The following is a 9702-nucleotide window of genomic DNA, read 5'->3' on the forward strand; positions in this document are numbered from 1 at the left end:
TATGCCATGTATTATTGATGGGTGTATGCTTAGTTTGTCATGCCATGCTCTGTAGTGAGTGCATCGAGCTCGTAAACAAGTCTGAATCTGTTTATGTTTTTGCCATGTTCACATGCTTGCAATTGTATTTTCCGATCCCTTTTGGCTCAAGGCCACTAAGGGACTTTTCTTAAGTGCTTTGAGTAGCTTCATGCCATGCCTTCCTTTGCCATGATATGTTCCTGTAGCATGTAGTTTTCATGCTCTAAAGTGTGCTTCCTGATGATAAATTCCAGACTTGTGTTAATTTCACCAAGTCTGAAACCTGTTATCATTTGCACTTTTGCCATGCTTGTTTGAACCTGTTAATGGATAAATTAGCCATAGCTCAGCGTTCATCTTTTGTCAAGCATCTTGATTGGATCCCTGCCATGTATTTTGTTGCCATGTTTCAGTGCTGTAGCATATCTATCTTGATGCATTTATATGGGTACTTGCTGTTTATCGCAGACCGGTGCCATATTTGTTTTGCTTGCCTTTTCCAAACCGTGCATCCAATTCCGGTGATATTTATATTGATTTCAACCGAGATCACCTCAACTTTCCAGTGGAACTCTTGGTTTTCCATGTTGAGGCCAGGTTCAATCATTCCTTGCAAATCTTGCATATGCATCACATACCGCATCCCGCATATCATACCATGTTCATGTGTTGGTTGTTTACTATGTTGTGTGCTTCTTTCCGGTGTTTGCTTCTTGGGGTTGGTTCTGGTAACGTCACGTTTGTGAGGACCCGTTCGACTATGTCCGTTTGTCTTCTTCATGGACTCGTTCTTCTTCCTTGCGGGATTTCAGGAAAGATGATCATACCCTCGAAATCACTTCTATCTTTGCTTGCTAGTTGCTCGCTATTTTGTTATGCCTATGCTGCGATACCTACCACTTGCTTATCATGCCTCCCATATTGTTGAACCAAGCCTCTAACCCACCTTGTCCTAGCAAATCGTTGTTTGGCTATGTTACCGCTTTGCTCAGCCCCTCTTATAGCGTTGTTAGTTGCAGGTGAAGATTGAAGTTTGTTCCTTGTTGGAACATGTTTACTTGTTGGGATATCACAATATCTCTTATTTAATTAATGCATCTATATACTTGGTAAAGGGTGGAAGGCTCGGCCTTATGCCTGGTGTTTTGTTCCACTCTTGCCGCCCTAGTTTCCGTCATATCGGTGTTATGTTACCGGATTTTGCGTTCCTCATGCGGTTGGGTTATAATGGGAACCCCTTGACAGTTCGCTTTGAATAAAACTCCTCCAGCAAGGTCCAACCTTGGTTTTACCATTCGCCACCTAGCCTTTTCTTTTCCCTTGGGAGCAGCGCTCTCGAGGGTCATCGTTATTTTAACCCCCCCGGGCCAGTGCTCCTCTGAGTGTTGGTCCACCTTGTCAGCCGCCGGTGGCCACCTGGGGCAACTCTGGGCTGGCCTACCGGAAGTTTGGACAATCCGGTGTGCCCTGAGAACGAGATATGTGCAGCTCCTATCAGGATTTGTTGGCACATTTGGGTGGCTTTGCTGGTCTTGTTTTACCATTGTCGAAATGTCTTGTAACCGAGATTCCGAGTCTGATCGGGTCTTCCCGCTAGAAGGAATATCCTTCATTGACTGTGAGAGCTTGTGATGGGCTAAGTTGGGACACCCCTGCAGGGATTTGAACTTTCGAAAGCCGTGCCCGCGGTTATGGGCAGATGGGAATTTGTTAACGTCCGGTTGTAGAAAACCTAAAGTTGATCTTAATTAAAATACATCAACCACGTGTGTAACCGTGATGGTCTCTTTCCAGCGGAGTCCAGGAAGTGAACACGGTGTTGGAGTTATGCTTGACGTAGGTTGTTCTAGGATCACTTCTTGATCATAGTTTCTCGATCGTGCTTTGCCTTCTCTTCTCGCTCTCATTTGCGTATGTTTGCCACCATATATGCTAGTCGCTTGCTACAGCTCCACATCATACCTTTACCTTACCCATAAGCTTAAATAGTCTTGATCGCGAGGGTGTGAGATTGCTGAGTCCTCGCCCAATCACTCTGGTAAGTCTTCAAGGTAGACTTTGAAACTTTCACAGACTCCATTCTCTAGCAATCCACAATGGCTCTTGGATCCTCAGAACGCGACGCCTAACCGGCTGGAGAATTCACAGTCCTCAAGTGTAACAAGTCTTCAGCTCATGCAGACAGAAAGACTTCAATGATGCCTAACACTCTTTGGCTCTAGGTGTTTTGGCCATTGTCCTCGCAAGGATCTCTCTCTCTCTCTCTCAAATGCTTTGGAGGTGGGTTGCTCTCAAACGACAAAAGCTGTGTACTAACTCTGAGCAGCCACCAATTTATGGTGTAGGGGGTGGGATATTTATAGCCGGGATGCAACCCAACCTGATTTGTCTGAAATGACCCTGGGTCACTAAGGAACCGACACGTGTCCAACAGTCGGATTTCAAACACACGCGGTAGCTTGACTTGGGCTACAAGTAAAGCTAACTCATCCGACTCCGGATAAGATTTGCTCTCATTGTCTTCGCTTGAAGACACAAGATTTAGTTGAGCATCACTTCAGTCACTCTGACTTTGTTCACTTGGAACCCACTTAACAGTACGGTGGTTCCTATGACTCAACAAAGAAGAAAAGGAAACTACGAAACAACTATATCTTCGCACTCCATAGTCTTCATATGAATGTATTCTCATGTCATAATCTTCATCGTGAATGTCTTCACGTACCACCATTGTCTTCAATGTCTTCACACATTTTTAGGGGTCATCTCTGGTAGGTAAATCGAATCAATAAGGGACTACTACCTGTGTTATCCTTCAATTCTCACAAACACAATAGTCCCTCAACCAAGTTTGTCGTCAATACTCCAAAACCAACTAGGGGTGGCACTAGATGCACTTACAGAACCCTTCCTGGCCTACCTTAATGGGCAGGAGCTCCCTGATGACCAGAATGAGGCCCGTCACATAGGCTGACGCTCTAAAGCCTACAAAGTTCACGATGGTGAACTCTACAAGAAAAGTACTACTGGAGTTCTTCAAAGATGCATCTCCGAAGATGAGGGACGACAACTCTTGGCCAAAATCATGCTAGTCTTGGTGGCCATCATGCTGCAGCTCGGGCCCTCATAAGTAAGGCCTTCCGTACAGGTTTCTTTTGGCCAATGGCCCGAGCAAATGCACAGGACCTTGTACAGCGCTGCGTAGGATGTCAGCTTTTCTCCAATCAAAGTCATATGCCATCCACTTCCTTAAGAACACTCCCCATTATTTGGACTTTTGCGGTCTAGGGGCTAGACATGGTCGGACCCCTTAAATGGGGAAGGCACAAGAAGAAATATTTGTTGGTTATGGTGGATAAATTCACTAAGTGGATAGAGGCCAAACCAGTAAAAACGGCGTTGTACACCGTTATGGTGTCCCGCATAGCATCATCACGAACAATGGCTCTAACTTCACAGCCGATGAGGTGAAGAATTGGTGTGCTAATCTGGGCATTAAGCTCGATTACGCCTCCGTATATCACCCTCAAAGAAATGGTCAGGTCGAACGGGCTAATGGCCTGATAATGAGAGGTATCAAACCCCGGCTAGTGCGATCCCTACGGGAGTCAGATACACAATGGGTCAAAGAACTTGATTCCATACTCTGGGGACTGCGGACTACGACCAATCGCATGACCGGATGCACACCCTTTTTATGGTGTATGGTGTAGAGGTTGTCCTGCCCTGCGACATAATTCATGACTCACCTCGAGTGCACATGTATGAAGAGAGAGAAGCTGAGATTGATCGGCAGGATGACCTAGATGGCCTCGAGGAGGAGCGTGACATTACAAAGGCCCGTTCCGCATTTTATCAACAATAGGCTCAGCGATACCAAAGCAGAGAAGTGCAGCCCAAGACTTATAATGTCGGTGAACTCGTTCTATGATTCCCAGTTGAGAAGAAGGACAAGCTCAAACCAAAATGGAGGGCCCCTTTATTATAGATGAAGTTCGCACACGAGGGGCCTATCACCTTCGTAATGCATCGAATAATCGCCTAGAGCCAAATCCATGGAACGATGCTCGGCTCCGAAGATTCAATGCATAAGTTTGGCCACGTTTCTTTTTTGTGTTCCCTCCTCTTCATTTCCTTTTATTTCCTCGTTTCTGTTTCCAGGATATGTTCGGATATGCCTAAAATGTATATACCACAAAATGATAGGGGGCTTCTTTTACCGAAGCTTATTATCATTCAGAGCCTGGAGCTCACAATGTATATGTCGTTTGTACACTCTTTTTGCCAGTATATGCACCTCTATGACTTAAGTTTTTGCCAAGATGGGTTGCCTTGCTCCTGTGTTTAAGCCCTACGTTCCTGATTGTTCAGCTAGGGCATAAAGGGAGCACCTATATGATTGTTACAACCGGGTAATACGGACCTATACCTCAGACGGGTGAAGCCAAAACCTAGCATTCTTAACAGCATAAGTGGTTGGCAATCAAACGACAGATTGTTACGTTCTTGTAACTTTTTAAAATACGGGACAGTTCTTCTATACTATGGATCAAAGCCCAGGCATGCATACTTAAAGCATGCCAACCCAAGGAAAGTAACCCTTAACGAAACTATTCTCCTTGGAAGATGTTTCTTACATATATAATATAACATACACCCCGAACTCAATTTTTTGTCTGTTCGAGCACAATGACTGGGTTGCCTGGTTTTCGGACATAGTGAATGCTTCTTTTCATTCCAAAATAGTATCCGGAAACACTCCACCATTTTGGTTTGGAGTTAAAGCCGAAAGCCTGCAATGACAAACTTTCCACATGTTCGGATAAAGGTACAGGTTGATCAAAAAGTACATCAATACATTGAATCTAATACCTATTCCCTATATATTCCATCTATAATACTTTCTAACCTACAGTCTTCCTGTGAATACTTCGTAGCTATCATTACTTGGTCATACACCAAATTCAATGGAATTTCTTTCCCATCTGGTCCCTGCAGTCCCACTCGAGCCATATGATTCGGATCCAGCTTGGTGAAGCGTGTTTTCACCATCGCCCGGGCTTCTCGTGCGCCTTCACGGTAGGCGGATGTCTTCCATAGCTCAAGGCGGCACCGGGCACCTCCGAATAGGTTTGCCAAGCCCTCCATACTTTAGGAAGGGGTATCGGATGGCCATAAAGCCTTGACCATACTCCTCATTGATTTCTGGGCCCGAGCATGTACCACAGACAGTTCCTTTAGCACGTCGCCTTGAAATCCGGATACTTCTTCTTCCGGCCGACCAGTTAACAGACCTTCAGCAACAGAGTCATGATTTTACAAATTATGGATTAAACATGAGCCCCTATGGTGGTTTTCAAAAACAAAGAGGAAGACATACCGAACATGTCGCCCTTCAACTTCTCATTTTCTTTCTGAGTGGCCGATAACTAAGCCTTTAAGCTCTCTATCTCTTCGGAGTGTTTGTCTTTTTCCTCCTCGTTTTTTTTCTTCTCGGACATGCTCATTGCGGCCATTTCTATTTCCACCAGTTTAGCAATGACGACATTTAGCTATGTCTGGTTTATCTTTAGCTCCTAGGATAACGTAGTATTCTTCTCCTTGAGAACCTGCGAGTCATATCGATCCTTAAATCGGTTTGCCTCACCGCTTTTACGTCTCAGGGGCTACTGGCATATGACGATCAAAATTGCATAAACTTTTACCTGTATATCCTTTGAGAATAGCCGAGTGACCCCGGCAAGTCCCTCTCGAGCGGCTCGGATATATGCATCCACCGAGTTGAGTGCGGTAAATTCTTGCACGGAAAAGGCCAGAGCGCGCATGGCCTCTTTCAATCGACGGTGATTCATCACGCTCTCTACCTCAGAATTCGTGACAGATACGTCGTCTGAATCCTCTTGAGGTGGCGGAACTAGCATTGCATTGGCCCTCATCCAAGTTGACGAGTCCGGCACCGGATTGGCTCACATTCGACTAGAAGGGCGTTTTCCCACCATCTCCCGCATGTTTCTCCTGAAATCAAGGATAAAAAGAGAATTTAAACTATCTTAACTCGTGCCCAGGCATGTATTAAGCGGACATACCTCTTGGAAGATTTTGAGGTTTCTACAGCGCTCTCGGTCCCCTTTTGTTTTGAATGACTACCCTGCGTAGGAGTTGCCCTTGAGGAGGTACAGTCCGCCAAGTGCCGATCCTATTAAAGTCTGGATCAGTATAATGGACAAAGGTGCAAGTAGGGACTTCTTTTTAAAGATCCCTTCGAATACTTACGATGGAGAAGGGATGGGGGCTGGGGTAGTCGGCTGTGATAGCCACCTCCGAACCGTCAAGGCTTGCTTGATAAAATACCACATTGTCGAACTCTATGTATATGTCCGGATCCTCATGAAAGCCAGGGTCTCCGGGGCGATTGTGATCCTTTGGCTGTGGGGCAGGATAGTGAACATCCTCAATCATTGTCATGGGATATCCGCGGCCACCTATGGGACCAGGAGTCCCCTTGCTAGTTCGGCAAGGGGACGTCGCGTTGCACAAAGAGCAGACTAGTGCGCGACAGCGTGGCAGAGAGAACACAAGCAATTTACCCAGGTTCGGGCCACCGTGAGGCGTAAAACCCTACTCCTGCTTTGGTGGATTGATGGTGGAATGTGGATAATGCAACACAGTACACTTGCCCGGCAGGGATCACCATATGGCAGCAGCGACTACACGCGTATGGGGTGCGGGTTCCTAAACTTTTTCCAACCCCTCCTATGGGTGCCATGGGCCTCCTTTTATGGATTAAGGGGTCACCACAATGGCAAAGTGGTCATTATCCATTGATATGATATCAAATAGTGATATCATACCTAAATCTGCGGCTGACAGAGTGCATTAAATGCACCGCTTAGCGTCACATCACTGGTTGCCCGGCAAGGCTTGCCGGGCTATCTCGCCAGCTCCACGCTTGCTCTATTGACACGTCGTAGGACAGGTGCCGTATGTAGGTTCCTTCTGTAGGAAACGGCCACCATGTGGCGAATGGCTTCCACTTATCCACCTTGCGGCTTGACACCGCATTGATTGACGGCATGGGTCGTGCTTGAGCGGTTGGTGGGGTGATTTTGCCTCTGCAAGCCCCGGCAGGCCCTGCCGAGGCGCTCTGGTTGCTTGCTTCTGGTGGTGGCCTTTCCCCTTACCGGACTCGCCTGCCCGGTAAGGGAGGCCCTTTTGCCGACATACTGCTCCTCTAGCTTGATCTTGGTCCCTCTGAGCTGCATGTTGGTTCTTCAGATCTGTTGATCCTTCAATCTCTGACTCCAGCTCACGATTCAGTTTTGCTCTTGTGCCTGTGCACAATCTGGGCAATGGACCCAGGGTTTGTTGCCCCGACAGAAGCCCCCGGGCCTACCCCGAACGCGCTGCTGAGCGTCGTCGGGGTAGGGCCTAATAAGTGCACAAGCAGGGTTCCTGAAGGGGTTGGCCCCTTGAGATTTCCATTGCTGCTTTGTTAGCCTTGATTTCGGGCCAGTTTCCAGGTCCCCTCGCGTGGCGTAAAGCCGATAGTGGTGGGGCCGCTCCAGTAATGGCCCGTGAATGACTTTAACACACGGGGTAGAAACTGCCAATTTACTTTTCCCACTGCGCGTTGTTATTGCTTGGCCACGTATGCTGCATGCATCACGCGGGGTAGGTGACGGAGGCGTGTGGCGTGGGAGAGCATCTTGGAGAGGGCCTGCCTGCCTTGAGTTGGTGGAGGAGGACGATGGCTGTCTGTTGATGGAGCAGTTGCCCTCCTCCGCCCGGCCTATAAAAGGGAGGGACGGACAAGGCCGAAGTCATCCACCTTTGCATTCCTCCTCTTCTTCCTTTTTTTGCCTCTGCCAGTGATGCCAAAGAGAAGAGCCTACGGCCAGCCGCACCACCACTGCATGAGATCTCCCTTAGAGCTGAGAGGAAGATTCAGGCGGCGCGACGTCGACGCCGAGAGTGGCAACCCCGTAGTGCTTGCCTCTGGGTCGCGTGTGTTGGGTTTCGGGTTCCGGCAAACCCTTGAGGTTCGAACACTAGGGTGCGCGCGGAGATCTCTCCCCTACCGATCTACGTCCGATCCTCTCGTGCGAACTAAGATGAAAATGATGAACAACACAAGAGACACGATGTTTATACTGGTTTGGGCCACCGTTGTGGTGTAATACCCTACTCAAGTGTGTGGTGTGGTGGATTGCCTCTGGGGGCTGATGATGGACAGTACAAGGGAAGAACAGCCTCGCGAGAGGAGTTCTTGAGCTGGTGCGATGAACTGCTAGGGTGAGTTCATCGCCTCTCTCTCTCTCCCTCTGCTAGGGTTCTACGAGATCTCTCGATGTTCTTGGGGTGTCTAGATGTCTCTACTCTATGGTGGCTAGCTCTATTTATAGGGGCCCTGGGCCTCTCCCCAAATAATGAGCGGGAAGGGCGCCAAATATTGGCCATTTTGAAGGGGAACATCTAGTACAAGTTATCCTGACCAAAGGTGGTCTTCGGCTGCCAAAAGCACTGGCGATGACGCCGTCTTGGGCTCCACGGTGACCTCCGTCCTGCCGTCCGGCTGGTCTTGGTCTCGTTGCACCGGAATGGTAACCTTTGCCTGATGCCTTGGCCTGTGCTTGCCCCCTTTCCACCAAAGGGGAAACAAGGACACTGCGCAGGCCGGCGCCTGCCTGGCGCCCACCTGGTCTCGATCGTCATGGCTTGCATCACAGGTTCCTCGCGAGGTACCCCTGCCTTGATTTCTCTGCCTCCTCGCGAGCCTTCCTGATGAGGCTACCTCTGAGGAAGCTTCCTGTCGTCCGCCTCACGAGGCTTGGCTCCTCACAAGGGTCTTGAGCTTGAGCTGATGAAGATGGGCCGTGCTGGGCCCCCGCTTGAGCCACGCCGCAGGCCGCAGGCAGGCAAGTCTGGGGACCCCCATTCCCGTAACACGGACAGTAGCTCCCGGGCCCAAGGCACGCGCAGGCGGTTGATTGGGCATGGGCGTCTGCACTTCCCATGATGCCTCGGCAACTTCACAACTTGACAAGGCCAAGGTCATGATTACCTGAGGTCATGGTGCTCGGCGGTTGGCCTTCCCCGGCTATAAGTACGGGGCCACGTGAGCTTCGGCGGTTCACCCCTTTCCGTCACTCCTCCTCTTCTTCTTCCTCATCCTTGCTTCCTCTTGCGCCAATAGCACCATCCGCCGGTTTTCAGCTGAGGAGAAGGGAAAGGCCCCCAGAGAGGGTCCTGACCCCCTCCCACCGAAGAAGCGGCCAATCCTTTGTCACCGGGACGAAGGCGCATGGCAGGAGGTGTCGAAGCCGTGGTACGAGCGGCCGCCGCCTGGGTTTCCGCTGCCCTTGCACGCCCGCGTCGTAGGCCCAAGGGGGAGGGCGCCGAGCAACATCGACAGCGTCACCGTCAACGCCAGCGAGTCACAGTGGTGCGCGTCGTCCCCCCTGGAGTCCACGCGGAGTGCTCCTCTCGCGAGCTTGTGCTTCACGCCGCCATGCCTCCAACTTCGTGGATCCGCCTTCCTCCCTCCTTCGCCTTTGAGGTGCCGCTGAGCAGGGCCCTGGAGCTCTGGCTGCAGCACGTCGACTGTGGCACTCCTGCAATCGGAGCGGAGGTCGCGGTCGTCGCTCCGGGCAAGGTCTTCATGACCCGGGGATGGGGTGAGAT

The sequence above is a fragment of the Triticum urartu genome, chromosome 3A, assembly GCF_056163025.1.
Source record: "Triticum urartu cultivar PI428250 chromosome 3A, HENAU_Tu73, whole genome shotgun sequence".
Classification (NCBI taxonomy): Eukaryota; Viridiplantae; Streptophyta; class Magnoliopsida; order Poales; family Poaceae; genus Triticum; species Triticum urartu.